We start from the raw sequence: 25,714 nt of genomic DNA on the forward strand, positions 1-25,714 counted from the left end.
TCCAGAACCTTTGCCTCTCCCTTTAGGGCTACCAGATATGAATACAAGGGATTTAATAAATTTATTAGCAGCTATGGCCAATGGGGAATTGATTATTTGTTGCTTTAGTGCATTATACTGTGCCCCTCAAGTATGTGGTGATGTGCTGCAAACAAAGGTCAGCTTTGTGTTTGGAGCAAGTTCATGCTGCTGACCCAGAAAAAAAGATTCTAGCAAGTTTATATTAAAATGTAGACCTCTCTTACAAAAAATAAAACCAAAAAACATAAATCCCAAGCCTAAAACAATAAACCAAAAACACCAACCCTATAACACTAACTCCCCAATCTTCTTTCTTTCTTTAGCTCTAAGGATATTTATTTTCATATTATTATTAATAATACTTAATCCACAACACTGCATTTCACTGTACAACATTGGGTATAGCACTTTTCAGCAAATCTGTACAATATAGTAGAGGTGCACCGAAATGAACATTTTAAAACCGAAACAAAAACGAAATTAAAAAAAATGTCGGGCAGAAACCTAAAATGTTTTTACACTACCATAAGTGATGGTGTCTGTGTGTCATGCACTTTGAATTTTGGTTTACATTTAAAATCAGTGAACAACTTAAAAGATTTACCAAAACCTGCCTTTGCATGGAAACATTGCAGAAACATTATTTCTAATAATGGGAGAAAAAGCCTCCCAAGAAAGGAAATGTTTATCCTCAGTCAGAAATTAAGTGAAAAAGTACAAGAAAGCAGTTGGGTTTTTTTAGGCACCAATTGGCAAGTCCAAAGAGACACAACAATACTATATATCATAACATATATTGTTTATTTGTACAAAAGGTTAAAAAGGTAGGTGTATTTTATAAAATTGCACAAGAAAACACTGGTAGTGTAAAAAATACACCTACCTTTTTAACCTTTTGTACAAATAAACAATATATGTTATGATATATAGTATTGTTGTGTCTCTTTGGACTTGCCAATTGGTGCCTAAAAAACCCCCAACTGATTTCTTGTACTTTTTCATTACCTTATCGGTGTTGGCACCCTAATACCTAGGGTCTGTACACCACAAACTTACCTTGTTCAGTCAGAAATGAAAGAAAAAAGCCTGATACAATGATTTCCATTTGAAATGGAAAACCACCACACATGTGCAATTGACAGTTTGCCATTGCTATGTTGCTAAAGTCTATGTCCCATTGCTACAATTATTCAGGAAATGAACATGGGGTGGAACAAACACTAACTCTCACTTCTTCAGCTTTAGTGTTAAGACAACTGCCAAAAGCAAAACTTTAGTGTTGCATTTCTGAAAAAAAGAGACAAGTCAGCCATGAGAAAATAGGATCAAAAATGCTGTCTTAATGAAAACAGATAATTACAAACTGTGCATCAAAACACGGTTTCCATTCGTTAACACATTTTTATATGATTATTTACAATAAAGACCAAACTTTATTCTTAGTATTCAACAGAGTGGGGAAGGACTATAACCTCTGTCAGTTTGCTATTGATTTTTGTGTCCCTGTTGAGCTTTCTCCTCACTGCTGGGATGGGAATTATAGAAAATGATTCCACTAGGGACAGAAGTAGAAACAAAACCACTTTTCTCACACATAAGTAAGATTTCACATGCCTATCTCTCACCAGGACATGGTGCAGACAGCCACTGCAAAGGTTGAAACAAATAATACAGGTGGAACTCGAATAATTAGAATATCGTGCAAAAGTAATTGCAGTAAGTGCTGCAAAAGAGCCCATTTACACCAGCAAGCTACACTAAACACACAGCTGCCAGTGTGTGTTGACAGGCACCATGACAGTGATGATGCGCTTATCGTGTACACTGTTTACATTTTTTGTTAGAACTTTATTGAAATATCACAAGTGACATTTCATCAAGTTCTATTGGCACAGCATGTTGTGATGCGGCTGTACTGCAACACACCAAGCTGCTTTGAAAAAGTATGGCAGCTTGCCATACTTTTTCAGCACACAATGCTGCAATGAGGTTGTATGAACTGTGCCCATTTAAAACAAGGCAAATTGCCTTGTCTATGTGTTGAGGCTGCACTGGAAAAAGCAACCAGCGCTGCCCCAAAGTATCTGCTGTGAATGGGCCCTTATCAATAAAGCAGTCTGGTTGAACACAGTTTAATGTACTGTTTTATATCAAGCTGCTTATGTTCTTATTAACCACGTGCTGCCCGGAACAATTTCTTACATTTGCACAAATATGATAAAATCTGAATTTTTGGCTGCCTCTGGCTGCACGCTGGCTTCTTTTCTGCCATGGTCTTCGGGGTCCACCCTTAGGGTTGCCACCTTTTCTTCAAGTGAAACCCGAACACTCTTTTAATATAGAGGAGAGGCAGCCAGGGGAGGGAACCCTTCTTGTGGGGGACCCGGGACCAGGCAAATTAGATTAGGTTACAGCACAGAGCAGAGAACGCTTCTCTGCTCAGTGTGTGCAGTGATACAGGAATGCAGGTCTCCTGTCACAGGAGAATGAGCACAGTACTGTGCTAGAACTCCTGTGTTGGAGGTGACAGGGTCAATAAAGAGAACATGTCACCCCCAAATGCTTTCACACAGGGGCTTGTTAGCCCTTGTTTATATAGCTAATATATAGCTAATAGCTAATACTTACCTTTCAGGGAACGGTCCTTCCCATCCGCCAATATGGGTGTACTATCTGTAACTGTGCCATGTGTTCTGAATTATGCTTGCAAATTGCAAGCACTCGTTGGTCAGCGCGGTCACCTGATGCCACTGACCAATGAGAAGCTCTTCTTGGCACTGCTACAGGGAGGGGGAAGTGATACATGAGGAGGTAGATGTGTGGAAATTAATTGTTTGTAATGCACATCACTTCTGGGTCCAGTGATCAGAGGATCTCCTCCGATCTATCAAGGGAGACCCTCCACGCCGATCCCATGTTGACACGGGGGACAGCGAGCCCGGGAAGCAATCACCGGCTGTTTACCACGGTACCAAGAACACGGCTGCAGTAGCAGCCGTGTTCTTGGTATAACCACTTCCAGCGGAGAACGTACATTTACGTGGCCCATTGTCCTTTGCAGTGACCTTAAAGTGAATAATTTGGCACCAAGCTCACTATATGGACCAATGATGTATTCATACATAGTGATCATGTCACCCCTTAATCGCCTCTTCTCCAGAGAGAACAAATTCAGGTCAGTTAATCTTTCCTCATAGCTGTGCTCCTCCATGCCTCTTATGAGTTTAGTTGCCCTTCTCTGAACTGTCTCCAGTCCCACAACCTCCCTTTTGTGAACTGGTGCCCAAAACTGAACTGCATATTCCAGATGAGGTCTTACTAATGATTTATACCGGAGCAGGATTATGTCTTGATCTCTGGAGTCTATACCGCTTTTAATACAAGAAAGTATTTTGCTTGCTTTAGAAACTGCGGCTTGACATTGCATGCTATTATTGAGTCTATAGACTACCAGTACACTCAGATTTTTCTCCATCATTGACTCCCCCAAACATACTCCCCCTAGAGTGTATGAAGCATGCATGTTTTTAGTCCCCAAGTGCATAACTTTACATTTATCAACATTAAACCTCATTTGAAAAATAGATGCTCAATCCTACTGTTATGGAAATTCACTTGGTTCAACGCACAAATCCATGTCGCATTAAGCTGCGCCAAACACAAAGAATTTCCCCCGTTGTACTACGCTCCTTTATGCAAGGACTGGAAGTATTTCCCTTCTATAGAGTCATGTAGAGTCAGGGAGACAGATGTTGCTTGTTCGTTAATCCCATGCTAAGAGACCTGAACGCAGGTGTGTTTATTGTTTATACCTGCCCAACAGGAAGTGATGTCAGACAGGAAGGGGTGTCTCAAACAGCGAGACAGGAAGTGAACAGGAGTCAGCTAACAAATCACATGTAGTAACAATCAATGACCACCGGAGTGACTTTATCCCGCGTGGCTCAACACCTTTGAAGGACGGCTAGCGCTGTACGTTTTGAGAAAATATATCCTAATAGGGGCTGAGTGCCTTTAGTTCAGCAGCTTTCCTTACCCTTCTAGAACAATTAAATTTCACATAATTGTTATCTATTTAAACTTTTATTTATATTTTATTATTCCCACTTCCAATAGCGCAAGTTCTTGCAATTATTACAGGAATATTAATAGCCCACTCAAGTGAAGAACAAAGCCAAGATTCAGCAATACCAATTGCATCATAGTTCTCCTCATGCACTAAAGTCCATCATAGTCTGACCCCTGTTTGACGTATCTGCCCCATTATATTGCATCTCTCCCTCCCCCCTCAATCCTGGTTTAAATACTCCTCTAACCCTTCCATGAACCTCTCCCCTAGCACAGCAGCCCCCCCTCTCATTTAGGTGCAGACCATCTTTAGTATATAGGTTGCACCCCAATGTAAAGCCAGGCCAATGCTCCAGAAACCCAAATATTTCCCACTTACACCAGGTCTTTAGCCATGTGTTTAGCTCTCTAACCTCCACTGTTTTTCCTGTGTTGCGCATGGCACAGGCAATATTACAGAGAATATTACCTTGGAGGTCCTTCCCTTCAGCTTGCAACCTAGTTCTTTAACTTGATTTTTAAGGATCCTCCATCCTTCATGTATTCTGCCATTGGTCCCAACATGAACCAAGACAGTTGGGTCATGCCCAGCCCCTCCCAATAATTTGTCCATTCGGTCCACCACATGCCAAACCCTGCCACCGGGCAGACAGCAAACCATCCAGTTGAGGTGATCTGGGTGACAAACTATTCTATCAGTTGTCCGAATTATAGAATCCCCTATTACCACAACCTGTCTAGGCCTTCCTGCATTACCCTCACCACCCAGACTAGATGGCCTGCTCTCATGGCTGTTAGGGGTAGCAATGACATCTAGGGCTGCCAACTCTGAGTCTGTCACCCATACATCTTCACCCAAGTTAGCAAATTTTGTGTGGGTGCTCAAACAAGGGGTGGCCTTCCTATTCTGTGAGCCCCTGCTATTCCCTCTAGCTACAGTAACCCAGCTTCTTACATGATCATCCTCACTTAACCCTTCACCCTCCAGTTTAACCCCATTAACTGCCTGCTCAGTGAACAGCAGACTCCTCTCAAGCTTGTCAGGTCTCCTCAGTGTTGCAATTTGCTCTTCCAGATCTCTAATATGAGCTTCCAGAAGTGCAACCTGCCCACATATGTCTCAGCGGTATTCACCCTGGAGCTGTGGCTCCATTTGTGTATGCATGTGGCACAGAATCCACTGAACAAACCCTTCAACCATACTAACATACATCATCACAGTTACAATGTTTTTATAAGTTATAAGAAATTAAAGATAGTACTTACAGTTCAAATGCCAATTCTTTTTAATGCCACTTAGCTCACAGGCACTTTATTCCCAGGCCTGAATGAGCAAGCTCAATGTGAGTGGTGCACTAGCTTATATTGACACCTGGGATCCATTAACCCATCCCCTAACCAGAGAGCTGCAAACTAGAGAGGAAAAAAAGGCAGTGTAAAAAAAAAAACTGTCAGAAAAGGAAAAAAGTGTTTTTAAATAATAACAAGAAACAGACAAGTGTATCCCAAAAAGGACCAATCCATTTTTTAACGCCACTTAGCTCACTGGCACTTTGTTCCCAGGCCCTGTGTGTTAGGGGAGGAGTTGGTGTCAGTCACATGACCCACTGGTTAATCATTAGTGGTGGGGTTGAGGTGGTAAGAGATCAGTTTTAATGGACATTACATTACTTTCAGGTAGTGGATACAAGGAATATAATATTTTATATGTAATGCTACTGTATTTACCCTAAAGTTATAGGTGATGACTCCATTCTTAGTTGTAGATTCTACCACATCCATCTCAGGGCTGTTTTTCTATGTAGGGTGTTAGTAGAAATAACTCGGGCACCAGTTATTTTGTAGAAAAAAGTGAAACAATTTACTGTAGAACAGCCGTAGGTGTGAAGGAGCAAATACCATAAACATACATTGTCCTCAAAAAAGGCATACTGAATTATTTTGCTCTTCACAGTACTCTTTGTATACCTGCAAACTATTGTGACCTATAGAAAACTTACAGATCTTTGACACCTTAGGCATAAAGGTTTAGGTAATATCTTGGTGGATATTTCCTAAGGCAGCCACAAGTACATCTAACATACATCCTCTTTGGGCCAAAGGCCAGGGGACACATTACTCCGCAACCCATCCCTAACGGCAGGAGCCCAGGGAGACATATTGTCCAAAATCTTTATTACCTCACCAGCTCAAACCCCTAGGACACTACCACTAGGCCACTAGGAAATCCTAAAAGATTGGCTAGGATGTAAAATATTCATAAATGATGTCTCTGACAGAGACTACTGAAACATACGCAATAGCAGAAGACACACTCAGAAGTAATGGAACACTAACGCTGGCTGCAGGCTAGCTGCTCCCTGAAGATCACAGAAATATAAAATCATTGTAAAACTAGAAGGAAATGGAAACAGTAAGTGACAGTAGGGGGTTGATTTACTAACATTTTAAACACACCACAAACGTGTATACACCTCTGTAGTGTGTTCCCTCCCAGCATGATCTATGGGAGGAATCGAAACACCATTGTAGTGTGTACACACCCAGCAGGTGTGTTGTGCAAAGCCCTGCAATGAATTGCAAGGTAATGTGGTGTAAATTAGCTCTATGTTATGTTGCTTGCGTTGATGAATGCAGGAATGTAAATGCATGAGCTAACCATTTTTGTCTAAACTGTGAAGCAGCATTATATATGCATCATGTGCATGATTTTTCCATATATGGCATTAGTGGAAATATGCTTTTAGAGACTTTTTGGTTGATAAATACGTTTTGCTGTGTGAAAATCACACACACCTGGTGTGTGTGTGTGTGTTTAGGTTAGTAAATCACCCCCTAAATGTTGCCAGGTTATTCCACAATAACATACTGGGGGGAATTCAAGTCCTAACACCAGCTCCTGACAGCTCCTATGCATTGATTGCAAGGATACTGGGCTGTGGGTATCCTAGCAACCATTTACATATTCAGCTACCGACCAGGAGATTCCCCATCCAGCAGCTCAGTGTAAGCAAAGGGGTGGGGGATGCTGTATCTCCTAGCTGGCAGCTAAGTGGGACCAGGCCTGAGTCACTGGTAGGCAAGACACCTTGCCTACCAGTGAGTCAACAGTCTTTTAGCAACCAATGACGTGGCTAAGTTGGTGGATCCTGGTCGTATGCCAGCCTGATCAGATGTCTGTTGGCATCACTGGTTGTAAAGTGAGCTGTTGGCTGTAGTCAACAGCATCCTTAATAATCAGTGATGCTACAAGTGGGTGGAGCCTGAATAAGATGCTTATCACCCCCTATCAGACTCCGCCCCAACTGTCACTATCCTTAACAACGATTAACTTAACGATATAGGTGCAACGATATAGGTGCTCAGAATTCTCATCGGATTCTGCCCCCACTTTCAGCATCAGTGGTTGTTTCCAACAGTTAAATAAATCTCAGACAAACATCGACTTGTAGACATTTTTTTTTTTTTTTTTTTACTTGTAGACATTTTTTATGAATTCCCCAACTATATTTAATAGAACTTTCTACTAAAATCATGTAGCTTTACTTATAGGACTAATCAGTAAAAAGTACCTTTTACTTTCTTGCTTGAGTCTCAATGAATATTACTTTGATTAATAGAACAGCTGAATTATTCTGCACACATTTCAGAATGGGTGTATTACCTATTCTAGTTATATATTACACTCTTTTTAAAAAATATATATATATTTTAATCTGCAGCTATGTTAATTTCAATCAAAACACTCAATATTTACAGAAAACTATTGTGTCCAATTTAAACCAATATATGATATGGTTAGAACAAACATTTATCTGTGCATGTCAAACATGTTTACACTCCTCAGTAAATACACTCTTTAGGTAAATGTAATTTGAATGGTCTCCTGTCAAAACCACACATAATAGATAATATTTTGGTGGTACAGCTGTCATCCACCTGATAACTCAGTCTGACACTACTGTCATGCATGTGTGCTGTGGTTGAGATTAAACCTCTTCATCCCTTCTTAATGTTAGAAGATGTAACTGGGGATGCTTAGCAAGAGATTAGAGCAGTTCAAACCAATGTGGATTAATACACAGCCAAGGGCAATGAACACATTTTTCCAATTATTAATTCACATTGGTGGCTTAATATAGGGATACATATAAAATCTAACCTTTGAGTATATGCTGGGAATGGATATCTTTGTTTTTAAAGGCATCCTAATTTTAATATGGTCAAAAGTCTGTGCATATAAAGCTTTCTGTACATACTCTTCAAACTGCTTTAATTGCAGGTTGGGGTCTTACCCATTTGTCAGGGACCAGAACACCTCCAGGTGGCACTGTGGCACTGGAACCAGATCCCGCAGTTCCAGTGCCCACCTGCTGGTGTCTCCAGGCAGCCAGTGGCTGTCGGGAACCTGAGCGCCTCCAGGTGGCACTGTGATGCTGCAACCAGGTCCTGCAGTTCCAGTGCTCACCTGCAGGTGTCTCTGCCATTAGTCACCACCTGCTGCTGAGGGTATTTAACCTCTCCCCGCAGTGATGCCTGTGCCTCAGTATTGTTGCTGTATACGGTTCCTGCTGCCTGTATCCTGTCCCTGCCTTCTACCCTGACCTGGACCTGGACTTGACTCCTGACCCTTACCCCTGAGGCCCCTCTGATCTGTGTTTCCTGGCTCCCCTCTTGTTGCTCTGCTCTCTGGGTTATACCCAGCTCTGTTCCCTGATATCTAATTTGTTGTTGTTTATTGTTTAGCTCTCTTATGTTACTTGTGGTTGGTGGTGGGGTTGCATGTGTTTGTAATGTTTTTCTAATAAACCATAGTTCACAGGAATTATTTGGTATCTGAAGTGTAGTCACATATTTGGTTCCCCTGTAGAGATACCTGTACATAGTATTGTGACACCATTATTCTGACTCCAATTGTTGTATTTATCCTTTGCTGAGACTTCTATGTCTGGTATATATAAGCAGATACAATCACTGAGGACACTCTTTATCAGACAGATACCTTTTTATCCACAAAGATCTTTATTGATGCAGCAGGTTACAGCATACAACAGGATGTAGCCGATGATTAGAAAGACGGTATTTGCAGGTCAAAAGATGGTAATGCTTTACCCCATGCGAGCATACAACATGTGGCCATAAGATACGCGGCCATCATACCAAAAAGAATATTTGGACAAGAAGGAAGTGCATCACACACAAGGGGAGGGAATACAGAAAAGATGGTGCAATAACCAAAATGACCATAAGATGGCAGTATACGAACCAACTAAATTAGTGCCAGTGAACAATGGCTTAAGGATAATTAACTATGTCAATTCTCAATTCATAGTAATATGAATATTAATTATGACTATGCATTGTATTATATTTTCCTACAATAGATGTAATGTCACACTGCCCGCCTGGTATTGTAAAATACCACTATGTTATAAAATAACGGTAGTTATGAAAATACAAATAAACATTAGTGCAATTTGCATAGATGTCTCGAAGACCTGAAAGACAAAAAGAGAAAACATGCATGCATATAATGCAACAACAATAACAACACATGGAGTCCATGAATGTAACCTGTCACTTGTCCTAAACTACCTCTTGGCCCGTCGTAGTAACTGCTGGCGTCTTTAGACGTCCGCTCAGACACGCCCCCGGCGCACGCCACTGGCTGCGCTCAAGCGGGAAATGCCTGATAATTAAAAACAGGCAGCGATGCCTGTTAACATACAAGCGCTTGTATGGGTTAACGATCGGTGCCCCCCCTCCGTGGTCCCACCCGCCGTTGTCCTGCTGATCCCGGGATCAGCATGGCGCCTGTGTCACAGGGGATCAGAAGGAGATCGTTACACGAGCTCCCTCAGGTCCCCTCTCCTCTGCAAGAATGCGGAAGTGTTGTATATTACATCACTTCCGCATTCTTGTGTCACTCTCCAGCTTCAGAAGCTGGAAAGAAGCTGATGGAGCAAATCTGTGCTTCATCAACTTCTTTTGGGGGGTCCTAGCTTACATTAGGTGACAGGGGTCTTGGAGACCCCTGATGTCTCCATAAAGGGTACCTGTCACATATTTTGCTATCACATAGGGGGGTTTTATTAGCCCCCTATGTGATAGCAATAAAGTTTAGTGAAAAAAGGGAAAGAAAAAAAGTTCCCCCCCCAAATTTAAAGTCAAATTTACAGTTACACATGTTTGGTGTCTATTTACCCAACGTGACCCGGTCCTTTATATTTTACCAAAAAACTGGGTAATAATGTAATAATAAATGTTCAGTAATTTTTCCTAATTATAGTAAAAAATAAAACCCATAGTGGTGATTAAATACCACCAAAAGAAAGCTCTATGTGTCCTCAAAAAATGGTATAAAATTAATTTCAGTACAGCGTTCCAAAACGTCAGTCAAAGTACCACAACACTGAATACTAAAAAATGGCCTGGCCAGGAAGGGGGTCTAAACACCTGGTCTTCAAGCAGTTAAAGAGATTTAGGTCACTCTTCCATGCACGGTGGAACTTGCAAAGTTCTTCATGAAAATAGGATAGCCTCTTTGGTTGGTTGAAGACACTTTTAAACAGGTCCAGCCTTGGGTGTGAATGGTACACATTAGTAGCTGAAGAAAATGGGCACTCATGTAATTCCAACTGTAAAGTCTCTATGTGGAAGGGGAACAGTTCTAAGCTTCTGGGTGAGAAGAGTTGCTAGAGAAAGGATGGCTGTGAACTCTACAAAAAATGACCACGTTTTAAAGGGGAAAAGGTGTTGGAAGAAGTTATGGGTCAACCAATTATATTTAATTAAGTCAATTGCTCACTTTATTAAAGACAGTATCAAAATTTATATACAAAAAAGTGAACACGACACCCAAAACCATCCTAAAAATTGCCAACGTTGTCAATCACCTCATACATATAAAAATCTTACAGCAGCCCCCCTCCACTTCACCCATTCTTACATAAATGAACTGGTGACCAACACGACTCTCCAATATCACTCCTAGAAATCTTAATGGAATTTGACCCTGCTTGATAAAACAGTATAAGCTAGTCCTGTGATATGTTCCCAATTGTTATGCAAAAAATCGGAAAAAAAGGAGAAAAAAGGAAAAACAAATGAAAACAGTTCTCTTCCGTTCATTAATAAATGTATGCGTTATTTTCTTGCATAGAGCCGTATAGGTCTATCCCTTTTGTGTTCACAAATGTAACATATCTAGTTGCCGCTAGATCAGAGGAAACAATTTCAACAGTCAGCTGAATCAATGTTGTGGATCCTTTAGGATTTAAGAGATCAATTGACCAATAACATAGTTGCCTTCAAGGATTGTTTGTGTTATTTACTCCGTTCACACGGTTCAGTAATGGCTGTGAACTCTGGATTCATATTCACATCACTGTTGATGAATGGATTCAGCTTGGCAGTTATTTTGTTTTTTTGGAATGTCCTGCTTGTCATGGACACATTTAACTTCTGAGCTAAAAAGGTTTTGTTGTACATTGCGCATTAGGATCAGTGTGCTTTGAGCAATGTCTTTTGCAGAAAGAGGTTTTTGGCATATTTGCCAACTTGACAGTCAACATCATTGGACTTTGTGTGATAGCAGTGTGCAATACGGACTGACCTTGCAATAGTGCATACAAGCCTTGTCCACTTGGAGAAACATTCAAAGCGTTTACAGCCCAAGATGAATCTTTGCTCAGATCTGGTGACAAGGGTTTTAACTTCAGGACGAATCTCTGGGTCGTTGTCAGGATCTAGAAGAGTGAAGACATCAGCTGTAGTGTCTTCTGTATGATCCAGCAGGAATTCAAGACCTGTTAACCAAGAAGAATTTATGAGGACACACTTGCAGACCTGGTGGCATGATCTGCAGGATTAATTTCAGATGGAATATAATTCCATAGTTCAGGCTTAGAGGATTTCCTCATTCTTTCTACATGGTTGCTGACATAGACATAGAAATGTTTTGTCTGATTGTATATGTACCCCAGAACAATTTTGCTATCCATTTAGAACTTGATGTCATCTATCTGAATGTCTAGCTCATGCAGTATAACATCTGCAATTTCTACGGCTAGCACAGTCTCACAAAGTTCAAGCCTGGGAATTGTGTGCTCAGGCTTAGGTGCTAACTTAGCTTTGCCAAATAGAAACCCTACATGGGTTTGATTAGAAGACTCTCTTATCTTGAGGTGGGCGACAGCGGCTATGGCCTCAGTAGATGCATCTGAGAAGAAGTGAATCTCTTTTCTCTGACTTGCAGCAAGGGAAGCTAAAATGTAGCAGTGTGGTATTTTAATTCCATCTAAGGCATGTAGAGATTGTTTCCATGATTCCCATTTTGAATGTTTGTCTGTTGGTAGTAGAGAATCCCAATCTTTAATAGTCTCTGATAGCTGTCTTAGTAAGGATTTACCTTGTATGGTGATGGGAGCCACAAATCCCAGTGGATTGTATAGGCCAGTGGTGGCGAACCTTGGCACTCCAGCTGTTTTGGAACTACCAGTCCCGTGAGGCATTGCAAGGCTCTGACACCTACAGACATAACTCCCAGAGGCAGATGCATGTTGGGATCTGTAGTTTTGGCACAGCTGGAGTGCCAAGGTTCGCCACCACTGGTATAGGTTGTTTACCACTGTCAGAAGACTATGTTTGGTAAATGGCTTGTCTGCAGAGCTGACTTGAAAGCCAAAGGTGCCTTTTAATGAGTTCCACCGTCCAGAAGCCCAGACTTCTCTGTACAGGTGACATGTCCATTCCCACATTTAAGTCTTTAAATCCTGTGGCATGATCACCAGGCTGAAAGGTTTTCATAACAGCAGCACTGTTTGGAACAATCTTATGGAGTCTGAGGTTGGCCTCAGAAAGCATACCTTGAGTTCTTTGGAGCAGGTCTATGGCTTCCTCATCTGTGGGTAAAGATTTGAGTCCGTCGTCCATGTAGAAGTCTCTCTCAATGAAGTGTTGAGTATCTACACCATACTCTTTATTTTTTTTTGCCATCAAGAGCAGTCCTTCGTAGGCCATATGTTGCAACAGCAGGTGAGGGACTGTTTCAGAAGACATGCACCTTAATGCAGTATTCAGTCACTTCATTGTTTATGTCCTTGTCACAGTGCCACAGAAACCTTAGAAAGTTTATATGGTCTTTTCGTACTATAAAACAATTTAACATTTGTTCAGTGTCAGAAGTTAGGGCAACTGGCTCTCTTCTGAACCTCATAAGTACACCTACAAGGTTGATGGTTAAGTTAGGACCAGTGAGAAGAACATCATTCAGGGATACGCCTTGATGCTTGGCACTGGAGTCAAATGCTACCCTGATTTGTTTTGGTTTATGTGGATTATACACCCTGAAGAAAGGCAGATACCAGCACTCATGTTCTTGAGGATTTGAAGCTGGCTCTGCTTGATCATTGTCAATGATCCTATTAATAAATGCAATTAAATGGTCCTTCATTTCAGGTCTGTACTTTAGTGTTTGCTGAAGTAAATTGAATCTTGATAAAACCTGTTCACAATTGTTTGGGAGTCTGACTCCTGCAGCATGAAGAGGTAATGGTGTAACCCAGCTGTTAGATTTCTCTTTGAAGAATTAATTATTGTGATGAAATTTGTTGTCATCACATGTAGTAAAAAAACACTGTGCTGCCTAATTGGTTATCACAGAGGATGGGAGCAACATTAGGTACCTGGATGATGTGAAGAGGCTTCCCCTTTACTTCATAATGGTGAGTGCACTGTTTAAAGTGAGATGTGAGACTTCTGGTTCCGGCGCCCAATGTGCTAGCTGTGTCCCGTTCAGCTCCGTCCCGCCGATCGGATCGATATTTCCCACACCTGCAGCATACAGGCTCTGAACGCCCGACAGACTCTCCATTCACCCCCGCAGGGTATGGAGAAATTTCTGGCCAGATCGCAGCCGACGAGACACGCTATTCTCCCCTCTTCAGCCTGGAGTCAGTGACAGTGTCCCTTCCAAGATGGCAGATCCGGGAGACGTGCAGCCCATGTCCCTCACTGAATCTGCCGGTAATTCACCTCCTATGCCTCAATCGATACCCATTGATTATCAGGCTCTAGCCTCCTCTATGGCATCTTACCTCAGAAATGACATTACTTCTACCATCACTGAGGTAATACAACAACAACTAAGGGCTATTAATGCAGCCATTGACTCACAGGGCAAACATATGCAGGCTACTGAGGGCAGACTCAGTGAGGTAGAGGACCAGATACATTCCATGAGAATCACTCATAGACATGATTCAGAATCTGTACAGCTACTCATGGATAAGATTGATGATCTGGAGAATAGGTTCCGCCGCAAGAATCTGCGCATTGTGGGCCTCCCAGAATCAGTAACGCCAAAGGACCTTGCTCATTTCTGCTCAGTAGTGATACCGCATGCTCTGGGTCCTCCTCGCCGCCTGTAAGGTGGAACCGACAGACCACCAAAGGATCACCAAAAACCCAGACCAGCAATTGTGCGCTATTTGGATTTTGCTGACCGCAGCCAAATTTTACAGGCTTATCACACTCAAAGACATCTCATGGGCGGGGGCCACAAACTCCTGCTCTTTGCCAATTATTCAGTGTCGCTGTCAAAACAGCGGAGGCTGTTCTCTGAACCTGCCGCCTCCTTGTGGACAAACGCATAAGGTTCACCCTGGCATATCCTGCTGTGCTCCGCATCACATCACCTGATGGTCAAGTGGAATCTTTCACCTCAGCCGGGGAAGCTAAAAAATTCACGCAGGCTCTCTGTGAAAGATCCTCATCATCTCCAATCAAGACCCTCCACATAAGAAAAAAGCCTGAATTGAATCGGAAAACTGCTTCACTCAAAATAGACCAAGGGTCAGTTTTAATATGAAGTCACCCTAAAGCTGCGGGGTGGAATGCTGAAAATTTTATCTACACGTCGTACAGTTGATTACAAGTTGTCACCCAGGTGACGTTATTTTACGGTATTAATCCATTGCTCAGCATTTACAGTTGTTGGAGTACTATGACACTGGTTTTGATTTTTTGTTTTTTCTCCTGGTGGATTGCATCTTTGCTTAGGCAGAGTAATGCCCACCATTCCTTGACACATCGTTGGGGAAAAAAGGAAGTCGCTCAAAAATGTTGCAGGCTTCACTTCAGTATTGGACATCCAGGACCTGGAATGGCGGGAGCACTGGGACGCTCGCTTATTTCCACTATCTATTTTCACTAGTGCAAGATCCATTTCATCTAATTCATATCATTCTCTCATGGGATCCCCCTTGAAGATAGTGACATGGAATGTTAAAGGTCTCAGGTCACCACAAAAACGGTCAAGGATTCTTCGCCACCTTAAAAAATTTGGAGCAGATATTGCTCTTCTTCAGGAACCCCATCTGCACTCAGATGACTTCTTTCAGATGAAGCGATTATGGGTTGGCACAGTGCTAGGAGCCCCCGCGAAAGGTCGTTCCGCTGGAGTCCTTACCCTGATACATAAATCCTTACCACACACGGTATCTCACCACATAGCTGACCTGCAGGAGGGTCGGTGGTCTCGAATCACATTAGATGTGGGGAACAGTTCACTGGACATATGGAATGTATATGCTCCCAATTCTGACAATCAGCCCTTTTGCACTCACTTACTGGAATCCATCACCAGGAACCTCTCGAATCATCGAGCCCTGATTGCAGTAGACTTTAACGCAGTCCCCTCACCCGGGGAGGACCGGATGGTAGAATCCAACACCACCCAACGAGGAGTCAGTGCCCAAGACAAGCATCTAGATACCTTTTTACAGGCGAGTGGTTTAATAGATGCATGGAGATTCCTACACCCCTTGGAAAGAGATTTTACTTTTTTTTCAACGGCACATAATGTCCTCTCCTACATTGATCTCTGTCTGATATCCCCTTCTTTGTTGAACAACGTCCAAGCCGTCACGATTGAAGCCATGCTTATATCGGACCACTCTCCTGTATCCATCCCCATCCGCAACCTTGATGTACCATCCAGGCCCATTACCTGGAGATTTCCTGCCTATCTTCTACAAGATGACTCGTTCAAAGATGACCTCAAATCTTGGTGGCATGAATATTACGATCATAACTCTGTACATATAGACTTGCCCATACTCAACTCTGACATCACCCTACCGGAACTCCAGGCTATAATTAAACAAGCCCCCTTGTACAAGGCGCCAGGGCCTGACGGTCTGTCCTCTGAATTCTTCAAGATACTCTTGGAGGAGGTATCTCCGCACCTTCTTACACTGTATAATCATATACTGCACTGTGACCAATATCCCACGACTTTTCATGATGCATATATACGTTTGATCCCTAAGAAAGATAAAGATCCATTGTTGCCGGGATCCTATCGCCCGATCTCTTTACTAAACCAAGATGCAAAGTTTTTGTCTAAGATTATGGGTTTATCTTTAATTTAATTTATCTATTAACAGGTTGTCTTGCATATTACCTAAACTCATTTCTCCCAACCAGGCGGGGTTTGTGTCGGGCCGCTCGGCCACGTTAAATATCCGTAAGACACTGCTGGCTTTGGAGCAAATACGTTTGCATGGTCATCAGCCTTCTCCGTCTCCAGCAGTGCTGCTGGCGTTGGATGCGGCAATGGCTTTTCATGGTTCTTCATCGGGTGGGTATTTCGGGGCAGTTCCTACAATTTATCACCAATATTTACTCATCTCCCAGACCACAAATTTACACCTCTACTCACCTTTCGTCACCCTTCTCCCTCCATAAAGGTACTCGACAGGGTTGCCCTCTCTCTCCGCTGCTGTTTAATCTAGCTATTGAACCACTCTCCTTATCCTTCTCCTCCCCCCCAATTGTACACAGGTCTACACATTGGAGCCACAGACGTCAAATCTATGTTATTTGCAGATTACATTTTACTTATTCTGTCAGACCCCAAACAACAGATTCCGAGATTGATTCACCACGTCCAACAATATGGCACGTTTTCTGGCCTTAGAATAAATTTTGACAACAGTGAACTATTGTTCTTCTCCAAGACAGCGGTGGCTGAGGCGGTGTCCTGGGCCCATATACATAAACTACAAATTAGAAACCACTCTCTGACATATCTAGGAATTCATATTCCACGTACTCTCACCGATCTGTACAATCTTAACTACTCACCCATTAAAGTTTGATGTATGTCCATTTCTTAACACATGAATTTTGAAGGAGTTGATCTCAGATGGCGTACACATATTCCATCCAAGCATACATCGCCCACTATCACCAAGCCTACATCATGTCTTTGTGCATAAGGGGCATCATAAGGTCCATTGCACTGCTGGTGTACTTTATGTACTCTGAGAATGTCCCTTCCCAGCAAGACTAAGGGGTCTATTCACTAAGCTGCAGTAGGCAGCCGAGTGAATAAACGACCCGAAGTGAAGTGAGCCGAACGCTGTTCGGCTATTCACTTCAGGCTTGTACGGCTGATTCTAGCCGTATATCGGCTGACATTAGCCGTACATCGGCTTGCTTCGTGCGGCTTCGGGTCGGCCGAACATGCTCAGCATGTTCGGCCGACCCGAAGTGCAGAAGGAGTTCGACTCAGCCGATCCAACATCTGGATCGGCTAAGACGAACCTCCGGCAGGCTACTCGCTGCTGTTCGGCCTATTCTCATAGATGCCGAACAGCAGTAAGTGAATAGCCGAATGCCGCCGGCTATTCTGCTCGGTACCTCTGTGGTACACAGAGAACAAAGGCAATATAGTGGGAGATAAAATCCAAGAGTTACAATCCTTGACCCCAAATATGCAGCTGGAAATGGAGGGAAAGGGGGGACACGAAGCTGAGCCAACTTTGAAAGATATCATGCAGGCTGTAAGACAGTGCAATTCATCAGTTATAAGTCCTACTGAGGAAATGCATGTCATTCGTTCAGATATCTTACTAACGAGACAATATCTGCAGAATGTTCGGGAGCGTACAACAGACTTAGAAAAACATGTAAGTGACGTGGAAGATGATTTCTTCCCCTTGAAAACATTTATGGAAAAAGTTATGGCACGTGCAGATCCATACGCTCTGAGAGCAGAGGACTTTGAGAATCATATGCGTCGTAATAACCTGCAGTTAGTGGGATTTTCAGAAAAAGTTGAGAATAGTAGCTCAGTGGACTTTGTGGAAAAATGGCTGCTGCGAAAACCTTTCTAATCAATTTGCGCTGGAAAAGTTGCCCCCTGGTAGTGACCCTCGCCCCCTGCTAATACACTTGCTAAATTATAGGGACAAAGAGACTACTTCACCGAATGAGAACTATGCAAGATGTTACCTTTAATGGGAACAGGGTTATGATTTGTTCAGATTTTTCACCAGAAGTGCAAAAACGTAAGGCGTGTGTCACACTTCCCTGTGTGAGGATCCGGCGCCGGGTTTTACCTCCTGTCTGAGCTGCTTGGCTTCCTGCCAATCCACTCTGAACCTCTCCATTAAAAGTCCAGCTCACTTGCTCCGTGCCGTTCGAGCAACGTGTCTTTTCACCCAGTCGGACTTCCTGTTTATTTCTTGCCTCTGTAATCCCTGCGGTTGCCCACCACCTACCTTGTCTCCTGTGAGTCTGGATTCCCTCTTCCTCACAGCAAGATCCTGTACGTCCTGCATTGGATTGATCATCAGCTTCTTCAAGTGAGTCCTTGCACCTGTGCCTACTTGTGTGGCTGTGTATATGCTTCAACCCTGTCTGCTGTTGCATCCAGCACCTCGGTGCTGCAACTAATCTTTATGTCTGTGTGGGCATGCTAGAGGGCCGCAACCTGGAAGGTGTCCAGCAGCCAATCATCCTCACCATTAGAGGCTCTGTCGAACACCTGGCCCTTCTTAGAACCTGCGCCTCTAGTGCGTCCCTGATACGGCACAGACACCATTTTTTGCACGCTACTTTTTGTCGTTTTGTGTGCCCCGGTCACAGACCGTGACAGCGTGCTTTCAAGAGGTTAAGAAAATATTGCAAACTCTCCACCTTCAGTATGCTATGATATACACAGCAAAGTTGAGAGTACAAGTCGAGGATACTGTACAATTTTTCGATACTCCAGGAGCAGCAATTGCTTGATCGATGTCATAGCAGATGAAAGCAGAGAGGGATCAGCTGGGATAGGGGGGGGAGGGGAGCTGGTTGGCGGTAAAATTAAAATTCCTGTGATGTTGGATTGAATGATATGAAGAAGCTGGTAAAAGAACCCTCATGTTTTTCCCTGAGGGGACTGTGTACTCACCAGAGGGAGGATTATTATGTTGTTCTTTTGTTTTTTTTGGGTGTTGTATATTATCTGGCAGTCAGAGAAACAGATGGCCTCCTTGCCAATGTAGGATTGATGCATGTGTGTCTATTGAGCATTGGAAAATATGTTCCAGATTAGATAAATGGGGACAAATATAAGAATTATTTCCTGGAATGTTCAGGTACTAGGGGACCTTGTCAAAAGACAGGCAGTTTTTGATAATGCCCTATTAGAACATCCAGTGGTGGTATGTCTGCAGGAGATGCACCTAACTGTGGACAAAGTACAGACAGTTAATAGACGTTGGGCTCCGACCTCGTATCACCCAGTATACTCCTCGTATGCACGAGGGGTGTCTGTGTTTGTCCACAGGGGGGATGAGTTTATAAGTATTAAGTCCGAAATTGATGACGAGGGCAGATACGTCTGTCTGCATTGTGAGATATCACGATTAGAATGTGTAATTGCTAGTATCTACATTCCTCCCCCCTACTCATCGGTGGTACTTCAAAAACTGGCAAGTTTTATATCAGGAGAAAATATGGTTCAAATATTGGTAATGGGAGACTTTAACAATGTAATTAGCTGGCAATTAGACAGACATACGTCACCTGCAGGTACTACAAAGAACTTAGAGACTCCCTTTGCCAGACTATGAGGGGAATTAGGTCTTAATGACTTATGGAGAAGTTTACATCCTTCAGAGTTACAGTATACTTGTTATTCCAGTGTGCATAACTCCTTATCCCGCATAGATCTTGCACTCAGAACAGCGGATTTGCTACCCTTGGTTACAGGGGTGGAAATTCTCCGGAGGGGAATCTCAGATCACTCCCCTGTGCTAGTGAATGTCAGTGTAGGAAATCATTGTGGAAGTAGTATATGGCGCCTTAACCTGTCATGGCTGTCAATTTTGACATCTCCTGAACAGGTTAGGGGAGGCTGTAGAGTTTTTTCTTCTTTTTAATAAACACGGCTCCCCAGGAGATAGTATGGGACAATATGAAGGCTCAGAATAAAATATATTTTAGGAAGAGGGAGGCCTGGTCGATTGTTGGCTCATATTGCTAACTCCCAAATGTCTAGTTTGTATATATGGGCTATTTATGATGGCGTAGGCCAAAAGTGTTCGGAGACGCAAGATATATTAACTGCGTTTAGGGGAGTTTTTTTCAGGCCCTATATATAACTAGAATTTAATAATCCCACGCGGAATTGCAAAATTACTTGACAAAAGTGGAGCTGCCTGTAATTTCAGAGGAGTATAAACTGTCTCTGGATGGCCCACTTAGATTAGAAGAACTTGAGGAAGCATTAGCTTCACTCCCTAAGGGGAAAGCAGCTGGGCCAGATGGACTCACGGTCCACTACAGGGAAGTTACCAGAACGTCTGGAGACACAGTGCATTTGGAACTGGACATCTCCCACTATTAATGTATGAGGCAACTATAATATTAATACCAAAAAAAGATAAAGGTCCTTTACAAATGGAATCATACCGGCCAATTTCACTTTTAACCTCCATGGCGGTATGATTTTCCCAATATTTTTTGCTTTTTTGTGTCTATTTTTTTCTGTTTTTTTAATTTATTTGTTAAATTACCCGCTGGTTCCGCCCCCCACGACGCGGCCGTTCGCAAGGGACGGAACCCGGAAGACAGATGCCGGCATCGGCTAGAGAACACACCGCGGCTCGAAGGGAGAAGATAAGTGAAACGCTGTGTATTCCTCGGGGTTACTGCTTTTGGTACTGAAAATCAATCCCCGAGCCACACTCTAAGAAGGTTAACAGTACACTGTAAAAAAATCACGTTGTTTTTACAGAAAAAATCTGGCAGCCTTGGTTGCCAGAACAATTCTGTAAAAAATACATTAAAACTGTAAACAACTTTACAGTTTTAAACTGTGCAATGTACCATTTAAAAATAATTTTTTAGCCTGTAAATCTAACATCTTTTTTCTGTTTTCCAAACTAAAATGGCACTTGTGGTTGCCAAAAAAATTCTGTTAAAAATACAACTTTTCAGTTCACAACCGTTTTAAAATGCACATTTTTACAGTTTAAAATTGTTGCAATTTACCAAAAATTACATTTTAAACTGGTAAATCTATAAGCCCTTTTCTGTAGAATTATCAATACCATGCAGCTACTAGCCTGTTCACTGCAGGATGACACACTGAGGGTTCTTTAACGTGTGTTGAGAATGTAATGAAAGAGCAATGCTGATTGATGCGCCTATAGTGTTTACAAGGCATTCAGCAAGCATTTTTAAGGCAGTAAGGAGGCGTCAAATACACTTGCAAAATGCCCTGCAAGTAGGTGAGTGTATTAAAGGGTAAAGCGATGTAAGTAAAGCAGTGGCCACACTTCTATTTTTTTTGTGTAACGCTTCTTAAATGCCCGGAAAATGCTCTAGGAGCATTGATCGAGCATTTGAGGGGCGTTTCAGTATACTTCAACAGAGGCATTTGTTCAGCGGCAATGCCTCCAGAATGCAATATTCACTTTATTTTTTGGCTCACAGCAACGCAACACAGTTAATGACCATGTGTGAACAGCACTGGGTGGTTGCAATTGCTTTATCCAACATGTTTGTTAATAGGCAGCAGAGAGTAGTTAAAAATGCTTCTCTAATGCCTGGTCTTAACACATGTGTGAAAGAGGCCAGGGAAAGATGGACTGCAAAAACTTTGTGGGTGTATTTTAGCAGAACCAAGAGGATTAAAGTAGACTTAAATTCTACCCTTTTTTGCATTTATCTAAAAAAAAAAAGTTACCAAAATGGTAAAAACCTATCTGTGTCTCCCCCGCTCGCTCCCAGCTGTAGATCTGAAGCTTCTCGAGCGGCAGAGCAGGCGCATGCGCATTAAAGATCATCGGCGGAGAGAACAGGAGAGGCAGTGGAGGTGGATGCATGTAGTCGTGTAACCAATAAAAAATGAATCAGAAGCGCCAAACGTTGACCAACAAATGAAGGATAGTTGCGGGTGAGGATTACTAGGGGTGCTGCCCCACTTCAGCCTGGGAAGCTGCAATACTGTGGGAGAGAACAAAAGAGAAGGGCGCCCACCCTAGTGTAGATTCTTTTTAATATTGTATATTAAGGTAACAATAAAAACCTACTCACAAAAGTGAATCAAGACAGAAGTGTATAAGGTAAGCCAGAATGACATCTGCAACAAGCTGCACATAAGATTGTGTGACAGCACAGGACTCCTTACGATGACGCGTTTCCGGGGCCACGCCCCCTTCACCAGATCTGGTCCTCTTCCTCACTCTCACAGTCATATATAGGAATGTGTGATGTTGTAAAGCCAATGCAAACTGTTAACCGATAGTTTTAGTTAGCTCTGTCCCTAGGACTTTGTAGTCAAAGGGATTATTTGTCCAGATGAAGTGTTCCTCCCAGTATCCCATGAAGAGATTAGCATAACTAGGGGCAAATCTTGCCCCCATAGCTGTACCTTTAAGCTGTATATAGAACTTGTCTAGGAATGAAAAATAATTGTGAGTAAGAACAAATTCTATAGCTTGTGAAATGAAATTCGCCTGACTGTGAGAGTGAGGAAGAGGACCAGATCTGACGAAGGGGGCGTGGCCCCGGAAACGCGTCATCGTAAGGAGTCCTGTGCTGTCACACAATCTTATGTGCAGCTTGTTGCAGATGTCATTCTGGCTTACCTTATACACTTCTGTCTTGATTCACTTTTGTGAGTATGTTTTTATTGTTACCTCAATATACAATATTAAAAAGAATCTACACTAGGGTGTAGCCGTGTGTTTGCATGTCGGACAGACACCGTGTGACTGGAGGAGTCTGCGCTGGATCAGAGACCGGCACCAGCGCTGGAAGGATTGCTGAATACAAGTGGAAGGAAGAAGATGATCGAATCAAGAGGCATCATTTAATGTTAGTCCTTAAAGCAGCATGGGAGGAGGAGGAATATCTTCAAGCACACACATTAAGGTGGATAAGAGCTGAATCTTCGGAAACCAACTCAAAAACGTTTCCCATTGCAACATTTCTTCAGGAAACAAACTGAAAAACGTTTCCACTCAAAATAACTTGTTCTGACACTGTCCCTCCAGTGCTGTCTCTTGAAGTGTTGCAAACACATATTAACTCAGAAAAAAACGTAAGAACCATCCTGAATTCTTGAAGAAAAAATAAAAAAAGGTAGCAGTCCTTAAAGTACAGTTGATCCAAGGTGTGCATATTAGACGTAGAAGGTTGGGTCAGGTACCGTAACCAACATCCCTTCCTTATTCATGATGGGGTCTGATCTGTAAAAAAATGACAAAATGCAACACATGGCTTTGGGTGCTTGTGTGACTTTTCTCACTCTCCAAACAGAATCCAGCTCCTCTTCACCTGCTGGACGCAGGGCTGGATTAAGAGCATCATGGACCAGGTTCTGAGGATTTTGGTGGGCCCTTTTATGGAAATGTTGGTGGTTACTGGGGCCCTCTTCCTCCTGTCTGGGCTGTGATTTGTAGTCTTTCTTCAGCAGGGGTCTCAAACTCAATTCACTCGGGGGCCACTGGACACATTTTCTTCTCCCATGGGGGCCGCTTGTAAAATGTCATACTTCAAGATAAAATTTAACTATATACAGTACTAGTGTTAATGTCTGTTTGTGTTTTTATAATGTCAGTGTATGTGTTTGTGATGTTTTTTGTAAGCAATGTCAGTATGCTTTCTGTGATGGTGTTAGGATCCAGAGCGCCTCCAGGTGGCGCTGGAGCTGAGCCCTGCAGTTCCTGGGCTCACCTGCAGGATTCTCCAGGCAGCCAGGGGCTGCTAGGTGCCAGACCACCACTGGGTGGTGCTGGTACCTGCAGCTCCAGTGCTCACCTGTGGGTGGCTCCCAGCTGTCAGGAATCAGCCCATTAGGTAATACTCCTGGGAGAGTATTTAAACCCTCCCTGCAGTCTGGACCTTGGCTCAGGATTTCGTTGCTTTCCCCTGTTGTCTGAGTCCTCTGGCCTGAACCCTGAGACCCTGATATTTGCATGCTATTTTAGTACCCTGTTTCCTGTGTTACCCGGTTTCCTGTGTTGTTACATTTTTGGTTTATGCCTGTTGTGGATTGTTTTAGTTAGCTTGTTAGGTTTATTAAAATATTTATATATACCATACTTACCTGGTCCGTGTGGTCACATGTGTTTGGTCTGCCTGTAAGGGTATGTGTGCAGGTGTGGGGTCACCTGCGCTGGGATCCCCTGACAGAATCCTGAGCCCACAAAACGACCAAAACGACCACACGGGGACCTGCTGGCTTTCGGAGACATTCCGGTGTCAAAATGGATCTCGAGAGCATGCGTTATTATGTGCATTTAGCATCTGAGGCACCTCAGCGCTGCCGACAGATATTCCAGGGTTCCCCCAGAGCAGACCTATTGGAGTGTGTCCGCAGGGCTCATTGTTTCATGGATATAACTGGTTGTCCTTTTGGGGATATCCAACCCCTAATCCAGATTTGTACCAAACTTGCACTGAGAGGTGATGAGGGTGATGACTTCTCCCCTCTGTATACCCTATCACAGGTTGTGTCACTAGTGTGGTTATTAGAGGATGATCCTGCCGGGTTTTTTGAAAATTACTCTTGAGTTTTCAGAAGAGGCCTTGTTAAAATGTGTTGAGGCGGTTCAGTCCCTTATTGATCAGGGGGTCTGTGTGGGAACCTTTGTCCAACCCCTGCTCGACCCTGTTCCATCCGATCCAGCTCCTGTTCCTGTTGAGGATGATCCGTCTGATCCTGCTCCTGTTCCGGACGATGCCGATCCTGCTCCTGTTCCGGTCGATGCAGATCCTGTTCCAGTCGATGCCGATCCTGCTCCTGTTCCGGTCGATGCCGATCCTACCTGGTCTCTTACGATCCTGTGCCTGCTGCCGATCCCGTACCCGCTGCCCAGCTCCTCGCCTGTGCCGATCCGGTGCCCGAGTTCCAGCTCATTGCCTGTGCCGGTCCGGTGCCCCAGTTCCAGCTCATCATTTCCGATCCTGTGCCTGTTTCCCGACTCCTTGCCTCTGCTGATCCGGTGCCCTGGCGGCATGTTCCATCGAACTTTGTGGGACTGTCGTCCACTGCCTTCTCGGGTCATGGTGCCGAGGTAGTGCCCCTTGCAGCCAATGGGCCTGGGGAGTGGGGCATCTGCTTTAGGCGTAGTGTTCATGTATTTGTGTATTGTCAGGATTTCTTTGCGTGATGTCGGTGTTAATGTGTTGATATTTCTGTGTGTCATATCAGTATGTGTATATGTGTGGGTCATATAAGTGTGTATACTGTATGTGTGTGTCATATCAGTATGAATACATGTGTGTTTATCCTGCACATTTAAATTTCAATCATAGAGGACCAACAGAGTCACAC

The 25,714-nt window shown here is 43.1% G+C and overlaps 1 long non-coding RNA gene across 1 annotated transcript; it reads right to left on the reverse strand.

Moving 5' to 3' along the window:
* LOC108801943 lies at positions 1–23,833 on the reverse strand. Its single transcript, XR_001942185.1, has 3 exons — positions 23,722–23,833; positions 16,794–16,803; positions 1–14 (listed from the first exon to the last, which is right to left on the reverse strand). It is a non-coding gene; the product is annotated as an uncharacterized LOC108801943 (long non-coding RNA).
* Between the last annotated feature and the right edge of the window lie 1,881 nt (positions 23,834–25,714).

The sequence above is a fragment of the Nanorana parkeri genome, unplaced genomic scaffold (assembly GCF_000935625.1).
Source record: "Nanorana parkeri isolate BGI_ZX_2015 unplaced genomic scaffold, ASM93562v1 scaffold2573, whole genome shotgun sequence".
In the NCBI taxonomy this organism is placed as follows: domain Eukaryota; kingdom Metazoa; phylum Chordata; class Amphibia; order Anura; family Dicroglossidae; genus Nanorana; species Nanorana parkeri.